Source organism: Geospiza fortis, unplaced genomic scaffold, assembly GCF_000277835.1.
Source record: "Geospiza fortis unplaced genomic scaffold, GeoFor_1.0 scaffold452, whole genome shotgun sequence".
Lineage (NCBI taxonomy): Eukaryota > Metazoa > Chordata > Aves > Passeriformes > Thraupidae > Geospiza > Geospiza fortis.
Genome location: NW_005054369.1, coordinates 315,973 through 336,015, shown reverse-complemented (window position 1 = coordinate 336,015; position 20,043 = coordinate 315,973). Strand labels below are relative to the sequence as shown.

The window sequence follows — 20,043 nt, the reverse complement described above, 5'->3', positions numbered from 1 at the left end:
AAATCTGCAGTGTTTTCAAATGGCCAAAAATTGTGAGGCTCATTAAAGTGATGGTTGTGAAGGAATTTCATCTTGATTATGACCTGCACTACAGATGACCATGATGATTCAGTCTTCTGAAAATAACAAATCCTTGTTGTTTTGGTAGATGATGTGTTTGTGTGTGTGTGTGTGTGTGTCCCCTTTGCCAATTTGAATTTTTATGTCCATTTGCTGGTCAAACAAAGAGAATATTAAGTTTGATGGAAGAAGATGGGTGAGTTGGAAAAATCTGCCCTCTCTCATCTGAATCATCTTAAAGGCTGTCACATCACCAGGTTAAACTAAAGGTTTCGATTACTTCCTCAACTCTTTGGAGGTATTTAGAAGTTTGGGGTGATTTGTTTATGTTGAGACACTGCAATTTAACAGCCCTTGTCTCTTCTACAACCTGCATGGTTCAAGACTTGTAAAATGAGTGGATGTCATTTACCAGGGCACTTAAAAAACAAATCTGGCGATAATGGCAGAAAAAAATCCCATTTCTGAAAGATACCATGGCTAAGAAACTTTTGGGTTCAGCTGCTTATAATGCTTTACTAAAAATGAACTTTGTGCACATGGATTAAATGAAGCTTATACATGAGGCACTGCATTAAAGGAGCCACTCTACATTTGTATTATTTATTACAATGTTCTGTGGAGTCTTTGCTGTAATTTCAAAATGATTGCTTCAAGAATAGAACACTCCCACAATGCTTCTAGGTTTCATTCTTAAATAATGGAAATTGATTAAATTGTAGTGGGAGTATTTTACTTTTTATTTCCTTCACAAAAGCTTTTTTCTTCCCTTGCTTAGAAATAATGGCTATTTGATATGACTGTGATTTGGTAGAATATACATTTTAGTCCTCCAGAAATCTACACAAGTCAGTGTGTTGGGTAATTAAAGCTGGAGCAGGAGGAGGATAAGAAGAAAAGCCTGTACCTGTGTGATTAGAACACACATAATGCTCTCTGCTGGGACAGCAGTAATCCAATAAATGAATTGCGAGGGCCTTTGTTCTATTTTATATTTCCTTTCCTGGATGCATTTGTTTGAGAAGTAGACAAAAGTAATGAAATTGAAAATCAGGTTGACATTAGTTCTGTAGTTCCACTTTTCCCTCACTGAAACAGAACACCAGAACCAAATTATCAAGCTGAGCTCTGAAATGCATCTGGATAATGCTGCTGCTCCTGTAAGTGATTGGGAGTGGTGAAGTAGGGTGGGGAAGTACTGACTTTGCAGATTAAGTAATTTCAGTAATGCCTGGTTGACTTGGAGGCATTTCATGTTAAAGACTTCGCTTTATTGCAGTTTAATAGAGAAGTTAGAGGCTCCCTTCCCTTAATGGTACTGCTGTGGAAGAGTGACAGGCTCTGGGTGACTGATGTTAAACTGGTGTCAGGTAAAGAAAGAAAGAGAAGGAGTGGAAAGTCGTCCACTGGGTTTCTAGCCTTTTTCTTCTGATTTTATTTGCAAATTCTTTGTTTTGGGCCCTTCAGAAATGGAGGCTGAGCACAGGAGCAATTCTCTGGATGAGAAGTGTCTTATGAGAACACAGAATTTATTTACAGTGAAGGCAAAGATTTGGGGGATAGTTATTGGGGTCAGTGTGTGACCATTTCATCTGCAGGGTTCTCTTCCCACAACTGGTACAATTTGGTGTATGAATGGGGGGTAATCCACTGGAAGATTGGAGGTCTGAAAGTCCTGGAAGCAGATCCCAGAGCTGGGATTCCTCTGGCACGCTGACAGAGTTGGAGAATTCTGGATTCTCAGGCAGGAAGATGAATGGTTAGAGTATCAACTAACCCATGGATCAGACATAATTACAGAGATTTTTAAAATAAAGCTCCCTTTTGACTCACTGTTCCCATTCCTTTTGTTCCCCAGCAGCCAACACTGATTGCAATGTGATTTTAGGACAGTGGAGTCCCAGTGAAATTTCTTTGAAGATGGGGGAAGGGACTCCATTGCAAAATTAGGATATCTTTTAGTTCCCAGCCCCTCTCAGATTTGTTCCCATGTATGGGTTAATATTTACAAACTGGTAAAATAAAATCTTCATTAAATTGAGACAAAAGGATTCCTGTAGTCCTATTATCTTAAAATGGAAAAATCCAGTGAAAAACCTTAAGCAATGGCTTTGTTCCATTTTTTTTCTGTGTAGGTTAGGGTAATACAAGATTTAAATGGTTCTCTGAAAAAATTCACGACCTTGTGGGAAACCTTCTCAGGCTCTGTTAGATGTGGTAGTTCTCACATTGGAAAATAGGCTCCTGGAAAATTTTCCAAGAGTCATAAGAGGCAAAGTCTTTTTCCTAATACATTTTGAAGTGTGTGATGAAGTTTTAAGCATAAAGAAAGTATTTTACTTGAAAATGATGTTGGTCTCAGGGTTGTTTCTCATGTGTTTAAGTCCTGTCTGTGTGCTTGTTAATGTTTTCAGTTAAATGCAGTAATTTGCAAGCATATTTATGGAATTACAGAAATAAAAGAAGCATCTTTAGCAAACAGCCATGTCAGAGAAATGCTTGAGAGGACCTTGGATTTTCTTTCTGGATTAATATTCTGTCTGTTTTATCCTGCATCCTTCAAGTAAAAAATGTCACTCTGTGGCTCTATGTTACTAAATTCACATTTTCCAATCACTTCTGAACTCTTTAAGGTCCTGTCTGTTCTTTCCATTGCAGTCCTTTCACACTGATTTTGAGTCTCATGGTGGGTGATGTTAAGTGGATTTTGAGATGGTGTGTCTGGTATAAATAATAAGTGTATTTGCTGCCTTGCATTAGCCATTTAGCCTCAGTTGACCTTAAATCCCTTTCTCCTCTAAGTTCTTGTGCTGGGAAGGATTTGGTGACATTTTCTGTGTGAGTTTCTTTAGTTCTGGGTTTTGTGAGGCTTTTTCAGTGTTGCTACTTGCACAGACCTTGTGAATGTAGTGCCTTTTCTCTTAAAATGTATCATTGCTTTTGGATGATAGAATTTCAGTGTACTGAACATCGATAGCAATTTGCTGAACACTTACACCTGACCATTTTTATCTGTTAATAATGTGGAAAGGTAGAAAGTTGGAGCATGGATCATTCCTTGTTTGGGTCAAGGATGTGCTTCCCCTGGAGGCCACCCCACTGGTGCTGGTAAATAACTCTCAGAGCACTTGGAAGTGCACAGCAGATTTAATGTCTTTGTGCTCTGTTATCTCTGTGTGCCATTTTAAGGCCATTCTATGATGTGAAGAGGTGTTTTGACTGAAACCTTTATCCAGACTTGTATGCAGGCCAAAGTAAATGGAATTATTTCAAACAGTCTCCTTTGGTATCAAGTCATGGCCAGACTTCAGATAGATGGAATACTAGAAAGGGCTCTGAAATGTCAGAAAAGAAACAAAAGGCTGATTCAACTGTGATTAATCATTCTTAAACTAAATACCTCAGACTGATTGTGGTTGTGAGTGGTGCCCCTGGAATTTTATGGCACTTGAGAGCCAATTTCTTTGGCTGCTTTCAGGAATTTCAGCATCACTCCTCATGCAGCAGTGAAATGCATCCAGTGGTGTCCTGCATGTCCATGTCCACAAGATCCACAGGAGCCTGGCTCATCTTCCCCTGCCCAGACTCTTTCACCATGTCTCACTATGGAATTTAGTTAATGTTTTCAGTAAGCTCAGATTTGCTGTGTAAAGTGAAATTTGTGAGGGAAGGAGATTTAATGTGATCCTCTGGGATTTTGGGGGGTATAAGCACATGCTTGTTATGGTTCTGCCAGTGATCAGCAAAAAGCTTTGCTAAATGTGTCACCAGTTCCACACAAAAAGAGCTGGTGCTTTCATACCTTCATGTGTCATCTTTTTATTCTTTATCATTCTTATTATCATCTTTATTATTCTTTTTTATTCTTTATTTTTTTATTCTTTTTAGTCTCCTTTTCTCATTCGTCTTACTATTTGCCTTAAAATGGGAAAAATATGATTAGCTTGGAGTAGTTTGGAGGACTGAAGTTGCCCTGAAACTAGTGGCTTTTCCAGGATTCATTTTGTAAGTTTATAGGAATAAATCTGCATTGCAATTAGCACAAACCAACTTTTTTATGTAAACAGATCATAAAGAGTCAACTAAATATCCTGACAAGTCCATACTTGTTATAGAGTGCCAAGTTGTTGCTTGCAGCACCATTTGATAATGAAGAAGTGAAGTATCTGCATTGTAAAACCATTTTTTAAGAAAGCAATAAAAGTTTAGGCAACACAGTGGTTTTCAATTTTTTGGCAGGACCATTAAAAACAAACAGCAAATAGTAAAGACAAAAACAAAGTAGTGAAGTCCTGAGAATGATAAGCTGCACAAGTGAGGAGGTAATTCCTGCTTTTGTGTGTGTCTTACTAACATCATTTTATCCTCCTCCTGCCTTCCTTCCTTTTATTTTCTCCCTGGACTTCCCTGGGATCATCCTCTACATTAGCAGCTAAAATTGGGCATTAATTTCTTCAGAGCTCTGGTCTTACCCAGCTGCTCCTTCTGATGGGCTGGGTTAGTGCCTGAAGAGAGACTCCTGAATTCTGCTGCAGTTTGGGCATTGAAACCCAAAGGGATTTTGAGAAGTCTTTTAGAGTGACCAGAACTTCCAAAAGGATTTTGCATTATTGACTTGATGTACGTGTGTTAAATGTGAAAATCAAGCTGCTTTAATGTTCCTTCAAGGTTTATCTGGTGCAAAAAATCCTTATCTCTCTACATGTATTTTATCATGTGTTTGACTAGGAGGGATGTCTGCTTTTTGGATGTCAGAAGGCAGGTGCTCTTTTCAGGATTGCAGAGTCACTTAAAATCTTTTTTCCTTTTGTTTCTTCATTCCATAAAAGCTCTTTCCTTTCACCTTTCCTTATCGGAAAGCCTGCACCAAATAAATGGAACATGTTGGAATAAACAACTATGAGAATATGGGACAGAATAAAAACACCATGGGTGAAAAGTTATTAGTCTTTAGTTCTTGATGTCATGCTAGTGATGAATATTTAAAAAATCTTTTCTCCTTTACTTTTAACAGCTTCTTGCAAAGTGTTTGAGGTTTGTTTTTTTCTTCAAGACACTTGTAGAGAGGTTGTGAAAACCACATTATTATGAGCATCAGCAAGCAGGAATAAAGAGGTTCTCCATTCTGGATAGCAACAGCCATAAGTGAATGCTGACAGGGGATTTCTACTGGAAATGTAATTATGTAAAACAGAATATCAGTGTCTGTGTATATTTCCATGTTTTCATAGCAGGTAAAGATAATGAATGCAATTACTCAATTGCTTCTTTATTTTTTTTTCCTAAGCTGTTGTTTTTTACTGTGTATAATTGGTAAATTATTACAGTTGCTCCTCAGTACAGGTGTTGAGGCTGTGCTGAATTTTACATTTTTCTGCAATCCATTTTTCTTCTAGAAACAGACACATACCCCAGCTGTGTCTTTTTGCTTAACTTTATTTCTTTACTTTTTTCATCAGTTAGAACTCCCTTGGGACAGAAGTGACCATATCCCTGGGGATTTATTTTTCTAATGTTAGAAATGTTTATATTCCTAATGTTAAAAATCCATGTTTCTTTTTATTTGTTTCTGGAGTTTAAGATGAAGTTTGTAGCAGAAATGAAGTGAAAGTAATATGGATGTTTATGTTTGACTGTTATTTCTAGGCTTTTATCAGGGCAGGTGATGTTTGTTCTGTAGGTCTCAGCTGACCTCTGACATCAACAAGTCTCTTTCTCATTATTGCACTTTGAGAAAATAAACTTGGTTTGGATCAAGTTATTTTCATGTGGTCCATAAAAAACCCAACCATATTCTGTATGTTCAGGATTCCCAGTTCAAATGTTGTGAAGAATAAACACAGAAATGTGATTAATGTGGCATTAATTAACTACATTTGCACATCAGCAGGGATGTGCTCTACACCTTTTTACTTGTTCCAGGAATTTTGTTAATTTGGGACAACTTCACTATAATTTTTGCTTAATAAATGTGATTTTGCTAATTTGTGTAAGATTTAAGTGAGCTAAAATCCTACCTTAAAAACCCAAGAGTAAGAGGCACAGTTAAATTGATGGTCAGTTCTGTGCTGGTGGATGTTTTCAGATTTACTAGAAGCAACTTCCCTGTCTCTGTCAAAGGGAGCTGCTAAAAAGATTTATTCAGGATCATGTTAATAAACCTGAGACAAACCATCCTCTGAATGATGGTAGCTGGTGGGAATTTATCATGTCTAATTCATGACTCAGCACAGTCATAAATTCCCTGCTCATTTCTGACTTACACTAAATCTTAGTTGAAGGCTCATTTGGGGACTCCATAGCAACCACTGGCAGTTAAAAGTGAGAACTGTAAATTGTGAAAGGCTGAGACAAAAGTGCTGAGGATTTTGTTTGGGTGGCTTTCTTGTGGTTTTGGTTTTTTGTTTTTTGCTTTTTTTGGGTTTTTTTTAGGGAGAATAATATATTTCACAATTGATAGGTTTTCAATTTTTTCCTTCTTGTGAGAAATTAGATCAACATTCCCATTGCAGAATTTGCCAATTATAGTTGTACAAACCCATTAGTCCTTGCTAGTAACTGTAAGAATGCATGGAATTAAGAGTGTTTGTAAGGTTTTTATCAAGCAAATGAATTGATGTAGTGCTGCTTCATCAGCTTCAGTTTTGTTGATTTAATAATTTTGGATGGTCTTCAAACACTATTTAACACCCTGTATTCTGAATTTTGTCTTTGTAACTGTGCCTTTGTGAGAATTCCCAAAAGTGAGGTAATTTGAATATTCAGTGACGAACACTCTGCAGTGCTGTGATGGAAAAGATGAAAATATATTTATGGAGATAATGCTTTTCACTTTTCCTGACACAGTCCCTATGTAAAGCTATTCACAGCCAGGCCAGTTCAGATGTTGGACAAAATATTTAGGTTCTTGTGCCCTACAGAAAAGTCAAATCTCTCACCAAAGTATGGGTCCTTGAAACTGGTCAGTTTTATCTGTGCACCACATTTATTGAAGATGGCAACACTTGGAGTGTTGGATCTCTCATTTAACTCCAAATCCAGCTGCTCTTACTTTTTGCTGTTTTGCTGATTATGTTAGCTCTAATTAGGCAATATTGTCAGGGGGAATTTATTTGGTCTGAAAGCCTGGAGCTCCTGCTTTTCCTGGCTCTGCCATATTTCACTTGTGGCCTTTACAGTAGGGGCTGGCTGACAAGCCAGTTAATCTACACAAGAGATGTTTTCTCTCCAATTTTCCAGGAAAGGTTTAATGGGAGATACTTTAATGAGGCCTAGTTTAACTGAGACCTTATTAATTTTACAGAGGTATCACAGTACACTCCTCTGAAGTGTTGCATGTAATCTAGATGACAATTCATTATTATGAATGATTGTTTTCTTTCTCTGAGTTTGTTTAGCTGCTGACTGTACAGAGTCTCCAAGTAAAAGTATAATTAATGAACAGGGTATAATAATGAGGTTCTATTATTTATCCTCCGCCCTGATGTTAAACACAGCCTAGTTTGTAAAAAGTACATCAGTACTTGGATGGGAATTCAGGTCCCAGAATCCTACAGAGGTGAATGATGTGGAGCCAGGAGGGAGAAGTGGAATCATGGATTGTGTAGTCCATCCCTTTACTGCAATACAGGTTCAGTTATATTTGTGTTAACTTTTAAAACCTGTAGGATGTGAGCCAAGGGCCTCCCTTGATACACTCCTGCACATCTCTGCCTTGGTGTGAGTATGTAACAATATATAAAATGTATTATATGTATATAACATATATAATAATATATAACCTGTTCTTATCTTTTCTTTAGTGATCACCCCACTGAAATTCTTTTTCTTAATGTCTCATCTAAACTTTTTTCTCTAAAGAACAAGATTATTATTTCTTTGTTGTTTTTGTGTTTAATTTTATAGGGTTTTTTGCAACACCCTTCTTTTTAAACCTGGCTACCAACATGTCTCTTCATAGTCTTCTCTAAAAATCCCAATCAACCATCCACCAAAAATACCCCTCAATTCTTTCTCCAACTCTCATTTTTAAGCTTTTTGTAATTTTTTTATGCAGCCTAGAAGATTTTCATCAACCAATGTATTTTTGTCCTAGAGAAAGGTGGCTAAAATTAGTCCCTCAGCTGCTGAGGTCAGCTTGTAGCATTTGTTTATATTATATAAGTTACTGCCTTCATTGTGCTGGAGATGATAGCAACCTCTGGAGGCAAGGAGAAAGGGTGGAAAGGAGGAGAAGAAAAGGGAATTGTGCAACTACAAAGTTTTCAGAATGGGCTAAATTGGGATATGGGCTGAGTTATTTTAGTGTCAAGGTTCGTGACTACGTGTCTGTGAAAGAAAATGTGTTTATGCTGTTGAATTTCTCTGCTGTCCATTCTGCTTTAGCTAAGTCTGTGTTAAAACTTGACTCTTTCTTTCAGGAGAGAATATTGCATTAAATGAGTGGACACGGCATAAAGGGTTTTATGGCTTTTCCTTCCAGAGTTTATGGAGATCTGCTGGATGAATTTTATCTTCCTTATAGTAGTAAATTATTATTTATAGTATTACAGTAAATACCTGAAGTGAGAGCTCAAAGTAAAAAATGAAGAAGTAAAACCTGGAGCAAGGCTATGATAGTACTGGGTTGCAGATGATGGTAATTGTGTTTTCACACCACCAGCATATCCCTGGTAGGGGAGCAGATTATTTCATCTCATCCTGTGGTAGCCACCACTGTTACTTAGGTGTAAGTAATTTAAAAACAAACTTGTATTTTCTTTAATTAGTATTAGAGACAGTAGTTGAAGTTTGTGGAGCTTAGCAGGCTCTTGGGTGGTGCTGAGTTTTCCCAAAGATCCTTGAGGGCTCCGAGAGGCTGCACAGAGCAGGGGCCCCAAGCAGGAGGGTCAGTGGAGAAGTGAAATATTTTCATTACAGCTTCTTAAAGTTTTTTCTTAATCTAATAAAATCAGTTCCCAAAGGCTTTAAAATGTTGCCTTATTGTGGAGGCCTGGGAGCTTGATGAGTTGTTGCCTTTTCCAGTACAAATTAAAAAAAACCCAACAAATAAACAAAAATCAACAACCCTAAAGCCCCCCTTGGTGTTTTCAGACACTGCCTCGAGGTTTCTGCTTGTCCTGTGGGAATTAACCACTGCCAAAAACTTTATTTTGTTTAGTTGTTCTCAGCTGAAGGGTGGAACTGTTCTCAAAGGAATGGCTGAAACTGTTCAGAGCAGATATTTGCTGTGTTAGATGTGCTGGACAATTTGGGGATTCTTACTAGAAAGGTTTCAGGGGAGTAGAGAATCCTTTTTAACAGATACTGTTTGCTTCCTCCCCTTCTCTTGTTCAGAATGAAAACGTTTTCACAAATAACACTGAGATGGGATGACAAAAAAGGGTGTGAAAATGACTCCATTGTTCATTAATTGAAGAAGAATGGGTCTGTGGAGCAAAAGTACATAGCACCCAAAATCTATCTTTGTCCCAACACAAATACCCTGTTGTTCTATGAATGGACAGAAGACAAGATGAGCTTTTTGTTCCCCTGATTATTGATTTTATTTATTTATTTAAGCTATTAGGGCTACTGTTCTCAAGGGGTGCTTGGTGATAGTATGGGCAGTGTGTCCATGATTTATTTAATGATTTTTTTTTCTTGTGTCCTTTCCATTTTAGTCTTTACCAGTTGGCATTGTGTGGCTTGTTAATTGCTTTTAACTATCTTCCATTCAGGAAAAAGGGAGGAAGGTGGAGAGATGTTACAGTATATTTTGAGGCAGAAATAATTAGGAACATTTTTGGCTGCTGTCCTTTAGATGTGCAGATCTCCATTCAACTTACTTGACTCAAACTGATTTAAGTTTTAATCATTTAAACTTATGTCAATAAATATTGACATAATGTATGCTAAGCATACAAGTGTTTATAGCACTTTGCTGTCTATTTTAGAAGTGTGTTAAAAGTGCAGGGAAGTGCATGAAGCTGCTTTCTTGTTTCCAGATATGCATGCACATGAGTACAGGGTGCAGCTTATTGATTTTAAAATAAAGCAGGGTGATTGCCTGGGCAATTTGGAGTTATTTTTAACTCTGAAAAGCAGGGATTGTAAACTGTTAGAATGGCAACAAAGTGCTTGACCTCTACAAGTACAGTTCTAATTTAATACTCCCCTAATCCTATATTTGGGTGGATGTTTAATACACCCTTGAATTACCAAGTTTTGGAATGATCAGGACTTACACAGCCTATAGTATAGTTACTAATTCCAGCCCATTTGCCTCCAAACTTGTTTTTTAACGTGAAGGTGTTTATAAAGCAAAGTTTTCAGGTGTTTATAAAGCAAAGTTTTCAAACATCTGGCATGAAGAGAAAACTGAAGTGTTGATGTTTCAGCTCAAAGACTTTGGGGATACATAATGTTAAACAGTCTGTTTTCCTAAACATGCAAGGAGACATTTGTGTACCTTAAATGGCAGTAATTCAGATGGAGGCATAATGGGGAACGTGTTCTGCCCAGCTGAGAGAAGTGCTGGGCAGTTTTACAGGGCCACAACCTTCATGGATGCAAAGCTGCACAAGGAGTGACTGCTGCAAAACCTCCCATATAATTTCATTTTGTTCAGCTTGTGTGATAAAAATGAACTTACTTGACAAGAATTCTAGGATTACAAGTTTTATGTTTTGTTTATAATTACGGAGACAGAGTTTAATAACATAAGGAGGGGTTTGAAAACAAGTCAATGTCAAAAAGAACATGTTGAAAGGATACAATTATTTTTACTGTATTGTGTCCTCAGGCAGTTATTATTTCCTGCAAAACAGCTTAACAAAAATTCAGTACATCTCTATCTAGGCCTGTTTTGTGTCTTATTCCTCCATTTGTTTAGTGTCCCTATTCTTGGAGTCTTTCATCAATTTCTTACATCTAGCATGGTCTCAGAGGGAATGCATTGAAGCCTTGGAGCTCTCTCACTTCATTATTTTTTCTGACAACTAATGTAGCTACAGCCTGGTTTTCAGTTTGGAGTGGAAGAGGAGAGAAGAGAGAAGATAAGAGAAGAGAGGAGGAGGAGAGGAGAGGCAAGGCAAATATGTCCTGGGCTCTGGGGACACCTCAGAGCCTCTTCTAGTGCCTGAAGGGGCTCCAAGAGAGCTGGAGAGGGACTGGGACAAGGGATGGAGGGACAGGGCACAGGGAATGGCTCCCACTGCCAGAGGGCAGGGTTAGATGGGATATTGGGAAGAAATTCTTTACTGTGAGATTGCCCAGAGAAACTGTGGCTGCCCCTGGATCCCTGAGAGTTCCAGGCCAAGTTGGACGAGATTTTGGGATAGTGGAAGGTGTCCCTGCCCATGGCAGGGGTGTGGAATGAGCTGAGCTTTGAGGTCCCTTCCAACCCAAGCCATTCCATGGCTCTGTGATTGCAGGATGATGGGAGCTGGTTGGGGCTGTGGTGGCAGTTTGGATTTGGGTGCTGTTGCCTCTCACAGCTGGTTGGGCTGGAGGTGGATGTGGCCCCACTTCACTCCCCACTTTTCCAGGCTTTCCATCTCTTCTGGGGTGACAAAACTGCCATGGTGTTGCACCCCAGGGCTCTGTCTGTTCTGACCTGGTGCAGGGATGGCTTCAGCTCAGCCCTGTGGCTGGAGCTCCACGTGCCAGGATGTCCCAAGGTGGTCGGATGCTCTCCTGCTGAGGAGGGACTCCTGGGAGAACACAGAGGCTTTGTTTACAAATTCCCCTCTCCCAGCAAACAAAGCAGGCTTGTTTAACAAACCCTCCACAAACAAAACGGACCCAAAATTAGAACGCTTGTTTCATGAATGAAAACTTACTATGAAAATAAACATTTTTAGGGACAATAGGAGAAACTTCTTTTAAAGCACACGTGTTTTGATGGTCTGGAATTTTTGTACAGATACTCATTGATCTTTTGTGCAGATAGCTGTTGCTTTGGTTACTGTTAAGGTTTAAGTTCTAACACATGCTTGGAACATTGGTAAAGTGAGCCTCTGTATTTATTTATTCAGTTTTTAATCTGCAGATGTAAGGCAGACAAGTGGGTTTAGATTTTTTGGCAGAGGTGCATTACTCTATCCTTGTAATACAAATTGTAGACACTGAAAGACTGAGATTTATCATTGCCTTTTTTCCTCCTGCAGCTTTTTAGTCTGAATAACATGTTTGTGTGTGCATTGGAGGTACATTACCATGAATTTCACAATATTACTTCGGATCCTGCAAAAATGTAGGTTTCACTAATGAACTTTTCTGTGCTGCTGTCTCCCTTTGTCCTACAACTTTACTCTTTTTCTCCTATCCTAAAGTTACTGTTAATATGTATTTGCCTGTATATGCCACTGTTTTTGAGGTTGTTTATTCAGTGCTGGGCTATGTGCATTTCAGTGTTGAATGACTAAATATAAATTACTTGGCTTTTAGTCAATTTTTCATTGCTGGGCATAAAAAACTTGTCTAGTGTAGCATGTATTGGTAGAAAGCCTTGAAGTTAAAAATCTCATACTGTTCTGAATTACTGGCTTCAGAATATTATTTCTTGTTCTTAGATGTATGAAAGCAGCTAGAAATGAAATAAGCTGGACTGACAAACTTTAAAGTGACCTTGTTTTTCAACATGATCTAATGATGTAAAGTTTGAAAACCCCACATAGCATATCTTAATCTAAAGCCAACATCATGTATCTGAATTCTTAATTAGGAGTATATTTCAATTTGTGAATATCAGTGTTTCACAATTTGCAAAGCTGTCAATTAGTCTGTTATTTATTATGTCTTGAAATATTCCACAGGCTGAGTCGGTAGCTGGGCATGAAAAGCATGGAATTATTTATTCAGTATAAGGCTACCCTCACCCAGACTTCCTTGGGAAGGTCTTATTTTCTTGCCCTCAGAGTCTGGATGGATTTTTGGCAAGTTCTCTTTTGGCTGTTTTTTTTTTAAACACAGCATCTCTGGAGGCAGACATGCAGGCAAAGAAGAGTCAAAAAGGTCCAAAATGCAGAGAAACTGGGTAGGAAGAGCAGGTTTCCATGTGCCCTGCTGTGCACAGTCCTGGACAGTTTTATCCAGGAGCAGGGAATGTGCAGTTGGATGAAATTGTGAGAGCAATGCAGGAGTTGTGCATGGATAAAGTGAATAAATGGAGACTTCATAGATACCTGAGAAATGATAGATAGATATTATAGATACAATATAATAGAATATATAGATATAATAGACCTGATAATAATAGATATAATATACCTATATTCTATAATAGAATATACCTGCTTTCCTTTTGTGTCATCCTTTATAATTGCTGTTTCAAAGGGTGAGAAAAGTCAAGTTGGAGTTGAAGGGAGTTTTATGTCACAAAATAATTTCTTGTCATTTTCACAGAAGAATAAGAAACTAATTTACCTTGGTTCACTGTTTGGCACATCATAACCACAGCCAATGTTTCTATAAAATGAAAATGAAAGATTGTGCACCCCTCACGCCCATTTTTATCATGCTGTTACTCTAATTCTGTTGAATTTTAATTTTCTGTTTCTGCTGCGTAGTTGTACAGAAAAAAATTCAAACATGCTCACTTTCATTTAAATTCTCTAAATTTAATTTTGTTTATCTATTTTTTTCTATTAAGTAAACGTGGTGTGTGGTGTTTTTACTTTGATAACTACATAGCAGAAGCCCCTTTGACAGGGAATTAATTTAGTTTTCCTGTGGCAAATGTCCATAAGCTACAGATGAAAGCAGTTCTTGTAGATGTGACTCCAGCTAGTGAGACATTAATGATGAATGTTTAATGAATGTTTAAAGCTATTTGATATCAGTGGGACAATTCTGTGCCTCTAAGGGTAAAGCATGGGTATGATCTATTAGGTTGTGCATATTTTTCCTGTGATTGTTAAACCTTGTATTAAATATAAGTAAACAAACTTTAACACTTAATTTCATACATTTAATTTAATGAACTCAAGAAATACTGTCAGTTTATGGCAGCCCTTCAAGAGAAGGATATGGGATCCGCATGATTGAAGCACTCATTGCTTTTTCTGGTCATTTTTTGTTGTTTTTTTTTATTATTCTTTTGCTTCTTCCAGCTGCCAAAATAAACTCCTTTTGAGAGAGACCTAAGTCAACAGAGTTGGTGTGTCTCTAATGAAGCATTCTTCTTGAGGCCCCCACTTGGATTTTATCTTTTTGTCATAGTTCTTTTTAATCTCCCTTTCCAAGTTTAATGCTAGGGTCTCCTTAAGAATGTCTGCTGCAGATTCAAAGTAAACAATGTCCATTTCAGTAATCATATGATTTTTATTCCCTCAAACACTTTGATTTTTTGGTAGTAAAAAGGCAATTAATACTACTTTTTTTTTCTGTAATATACTTCAAAAATATCAAGTTGTTGAAAAAGTTGGCTAAAATTCAAGGAAGCTAATAGCCTTCAAATGTACAAGCTTAACTCTTCTTTATTACTGTTTTTCACTGAAGTGTCTCAATTTGTTCTGCTTTTTTTAGCATTCTTGAGTAGCCTCTCTACAGATAAGACAGATTCTGGCTTCCAGCTCCAGAACAATCTGTGTGGTACTGTCTTTAATTAGTTTATTCCCAAGTGAATTTTAGATTGCAATTTCCAGTAAATGTTAGCTGCTTTTATACATTTTATTTACAGTCACAAAGTCATTTTTCCTGTAAAATGTTTTGAGCACACAACCTTTGGAGTTTATAGGGAATCTAAATGTGCACAAACCCACCTTGAATTAGAAACATTCCTTGGAATCTCAGTCTCATGTGGATGTTGCTGTTCTGCTGGTTTAGTGTCACTGGTACTAAATATTAATACATAGGAGAGATAAAATGGCAATATTTGAAGCTATGGAAAGCTTTCACATTCTGAATAATATTCTTAATATTCTAATGTTCTTAATATTCTGGTGGTAGAATTCCATCCAGTAGAGTTTTCCTGGAAGTACCATCTCATATCAGCCTCTTTTTCTTTTTTTTTTTTTTTGTGTGTACATCAAACACAAAGTTTATGTAACAACCTTGAAAATTACGCTTTGTTTCAATAGTCTGTTTTAATTAAATACCATTGTGTACGGCACAGATTAGGAGATAAAAACAGGGGAAAAAAAGAAAGGAGCTTTGGGAAATGTAAAGAGTGCAAAATAGATACATCATAGTTTGGTGATGTAAAATAATTTAGGAAATACGCTTTAAAAGTGGCCCTAACTTTATGTAAGCTCCATACTTGTAGTATTTATCATTGTTTCTCATTTCCAAGAGTTGTATTCAAACTTATCTGTGATTTGGATATTATTATTTCAGTTTTGGATATACAGTAATCCTAGGGCAGCCCAGAATCCACAAATTTGCTGCTGCTGTCATCAAAGGTCTGGAACCACGGTGCAATAGCAGTGTCAGGGTAAATAATGCACTTTATTGGTCTTGAAGGGACCGTTTTGTGGGGTTTGTACTGTTGGCTCTGCAGTGTGAAACACCATCTCCAGGGCAAATTCAGCCTGATGGGTTTAATCTGATTTGTTACTGCTACTGAAGTCTTAAGAATCACAAATGTAGAATTTGTGTGAATATATCCATCCATCTTTCTTACTGAGAGTAAGAGGAATGGAGTGGGAGGAGGCACAGATATTTTATGTCCTGTGCCTGAGTAAAGAAATGTTACTGGACCTGGACTGGTTTGAGTAAATCCCTAAGGGGGATATAAAATGAATATAAAAGATTGACAACTACAAATCTTTAAATTTTCATAAGTATTCATGTAAACATGTGTGTGTCTATCTAGTCATCAAATTTTTATGATGTAATTCCTGAACATAAAGATCTTTTTTCCTCTTTTGTGCAAGCCTTATCACTAGATTTATTCCAGACCCGGTGGCTTTGATGCTGTGACTTTTAAGAGAGTGGCTTTAGTTGCTTAGAACAAAGGCAAAACTCTCACTTTACTGCTCTTTATAAATGAGAAAGGACAAACTCTTAGCAAGAAGTCTTGGAGGAGAGAGCAGAGCTGGAAAGTGGCTGTGAGAGGATGCCCAGAGCTGTGTCTTATCTCATCCCAAGCTGATAAGGCAGAGATGATGCAGCAGCCCCCTCTAAGGCTCTCAACCATGCTAATTACTGCTCACTTTACAGCTTGAAACCAGAATTATCTCATTGATTAATGCAGTGGTGTTAGAGAGGAGAACTGCTGGAGTGTGGGCATGGATGTGGTTTATCTCAGGCAGCACTTTGTTGGCTTCTTGGATGCTGTGGATGGGGTGTTTGAGTATTAATGTGCTGCAGGTTGTAGCTCGGAGCTCCACATAAACACCCAGAGCCTCCCTTGGCCTGTTCTACTCAGTGAGTGCAGGGAAAGATAATATTGGCATAAAAAAGGGGGAAGAAGAGCTGCACAGACTTGGAGACTAAAGGGGAAAGGGGAAAAAAGGTCAAAATGTGTCCCAAATGTTCCCTTTTTGCCTCAGTGGAAAGCAGCTTTTTCTCCGGCAGCCCATGAGCCTTTTGAGACACCTGTTGGCTGTTTCCCAGTATCAAAAACAAGCTTGAAAGTGTTCAATATTTCAGGTAATTTCTAGGAAAGAGGACAAGGGGAAAGCAGCTATTTGGAATGTACACTAAGCTATGAAGATAGCAAACTCCAAACAATTCAGGAGTAGCACGTGTTGGGAAAACAAAGAAACAGTAAAAGTTTCTGAAGGTGTTTTGAGGGAAGGGGGAGCATTTCTTTAAAAGTACTTCTTTGCAGAGCACCTTAGGCAAATAAAGTGCTGAGATTTACCTTCAATCTCAGTGAAATTTAAGATAAACTTAATTTAATTCCACTTGTGTGGTGGGTTAAGAGCATGTAGGTAGTTAATAGCCAAATAATTGCATGATAATGTAGGATGCTGAATGTGAAACTTGGCTGCCTTCCCTTTTGACTTTCACTCATTATCTTAATCTGTTTTACACTTACCTGAAATATTCTGTTTACCTGGAAGACACTATGAAAATCTTCTGAAATGCTATTTTTTAAAAAATATATTTAGTGAAGTAGAGCCAAGTATGAATATATAGTCAATAATTGTAGGAAATTCTTTTGTTTGACATGTAAAAACAAATGTCAGAATTATTTTCACTTTGGGTTTATCATCAGTTATTTCTCTTAATACATTACATGGACTTGGGAAATAAAAAAGAGGTGCAAGTTGGCAAATTATTGACAAATTTGCTGTGGACAGTCAGTTTAAACATCACTGAGGAACATTTAGAAAGACAATTACAAGTAATAGTGATGTAATTAATTGATGTAGATAAATGTTTGAAGTAGATGGCCTTAAAGGTCCTTTCCAGCCCAAACCACTCTGTGATTCCATATTTCTGTTGGAAATACAACATCAAATTATATTTGCATTTAACTTACAGGAATTTGGAGGTTTACATTGGAGTTTTATATTCCAAAGAATATGGGAGAAGGTGGGTGTTTACTCTTGAGTTTCCATGTTTGAGGTGCCTTGGGAAGCACCTTACAGCTCCCTGGCTGCCTGTAAAATTCCCATTGCACAGATTTTGTGATGATGTAACTCAATGAGAATGAACACATCTTTCTGAAGAGCAAGAACTGGCACTTGAGTTCTGTGAGCTGCAAAATAAATTCTGGCTATTATTTGTAACATCTTTCAGGGATTACAGCACATTATTCTTTAATGAAACAGAAAGGTGGCTAAGCTCTCAGGAATGCAGCTCTGGGATCCTAAAAATGTGGAGTCCATAAGTATTTCAAAGTTTGCAGTTTGGACAAACTCTGCTTGTTTGATGCTGGCACTGCAATTTCAGGCAGCCTGGTGAGATCCAACTTGTTAATTCAGTTACCCAATGATGTAACTCGTCTTTGGTGCAGATTTTCTTGGAAGCTGAATACTTTTGGATGATAAAGGTGAAGTCTCCAGCCAATCTCTCCTGGATAAACAGAGCTGCTTGCCTCATTCTGTGCCTATTGCTTACTGGGGTTTTGTTTGTTTAAAAAGGCGTTTAAAACAGTGACTATGAGGTGGGAGTGAATTTGAGGGGGTAGTTTTGGGGCAAGGATTTTGTTGTTTTTCTGAAGTCTTTTAGGGCTCACACAGCTGGATGCCATATGAGAGAGAGGCTGGAAGCACAGAGGGGTTGGGATGTGTCAGGGCTGGCACAGCCCACCTGGGACAACACAGCAGGTCAGGTTACCAGCCAAGGGCTCTCCTGGGGATGCATAAACTCTATTTCTGTTTGTGGAATGAAATCAGGGAGCAGGGGGCTGTGCAGCACTCTGCTGGGGCTTCCAGGCCTTGGCTTTCAGGGGAAAAGCTGAATTATGACCTGTGGTGGGCAGCACTGCCCAGCTCTAAGGGGTCGCTCTTGGTCATTTGGGGTTGCTTTGGTTGTGTAGCCAGAGCATTTCTTCTTAGGCAGCTGGCTGGAAATGGAGTCTTAATTCACTTTTAATAAAAGATCAATAGCTTTATTGTGAAAAAATAGAATACAGATGTAAACTGTACCTGGTAAAAGAATTAAATGTGAGTTTAACCTTCCTGTTTTGTTTTCTCAGTGCTACTGGTGCTTGACCTTCATTTTTGAGACTGTTGTCTTTCTTGGTAGTTTTACATCTTAAGTTTTACTTAGACTACAAAAACAAACTCTGCTGGTGTTTTTCATCTCAAGTGCTTACCAAATCCCTCAGATTTTGCAAAATATTTTAAAAGTAATCTCCAGACTAAAGTCTCATTAAAACCTTTGCCCTTCCTGTGGAAAGTTCAGAGAAGTTCTGGCTGATTGTAATTTGAAAACTGTAAAACAAAAACCATCATGGTGTGAAGTATTAATTTAGGCTTGGCCGTCTCTCTGTAAAATTTATTTCCAGAAGCTTCCAATTAAAATGCAGCATGTCTAATTGTATAAGGGAAAGCACCTTGAAGGTTCTCTCTTTTATATTATATAGGAAGAAAAATGCCACAATTACTAGTGACAATAAAACATCTTGCAGGAATTTTTTATTAAAAACCAGTCACATTTATGTTGCAATGAGTTGACTTGGTAGAAGGAACCGTGTGCTCAGGAATTTCTTAGCTATACTAATTTTCAGAATTGCTTTTTAGCCAAATCATTTGATAGATTAGTCAGATATTTATCTTTTTGTATGTTTATCTAATCTTTTTGTGTCTTTAATCTAATTTGTGCCTTTAATCTAATTTGTACCTTTGTTATACATTGGGTTGTTATGCTCCTTGAACAATGCAATTTAAAAGGTTTTCCCCTGTGGCTCTTTCCCCTGTTTCAAAGAAGAAATAGCAAAGTTAGGAAAAGGACAGGTTAACCAGTATGGTTAAAGGTATGGAATACCTCACCTGATAGTGCTGTAAAGAATTTAATTCCCTTCAGTCTGATGGAGATAGCACAGAATGGTTTGGATTGGAAAGGACATTGGAGATTGTCCACTCCCATCACCTTCCACTATATCAGGGTTTTTTTAATTCCAAAAACATTCTGAAAAAGCAAATTTTGTGTCTTGGATATTTCTTGGCAAAATGTAGAAGCAGAGAGTGAAATATGTGCAGTTGTTTTGTATTGACAGAGTTCATTTCATCTGCAGGTGGTATTGGGTTGGAGAAGCTGAAACCTGAGACAAGTGCTTGGGGATGGTCTGTATGATACTTTTTGTTGAAAGTCTTGTAGTTAAATATTCGCAAGATGGTCTGGACAACTTAAACAGTTCTGCTGTGTTAGAGCTTGTATATAATCAGATAAAAGAAAGCAAAATGCTTTCAGTTGTGGACTCTTACCATAGACAGAATCACTTCTGAAATGAATGCTGATTTAATCTGAAGCCAAAGAGAAATGATTTTCAAAATCAGTTTTGCAAATCTGATTAAGTTCTACTGCGATAAATCCCTTTACAGCACTTCCTTTTAGGAGATCCCCTTTCTGTTTTGGATTTATGTTGGGTGTATGCTGCAAATC

At 37.7% G+C, this 20,043-nt stretch overlaps 1 protein-coding gene across 2 annotated transcripts in view; it reads left to right on the top strand.

Moving 5' to 3' along the window:
- The window catches only part of ATE1 (arginyltransferase 1), a 67,520-nt gene that overhangs the window by 26,073 nt on the left and 21,404 nt on the right, over positions 1 to 20,043 (top strand). The window lies entirely within an intron of this gene.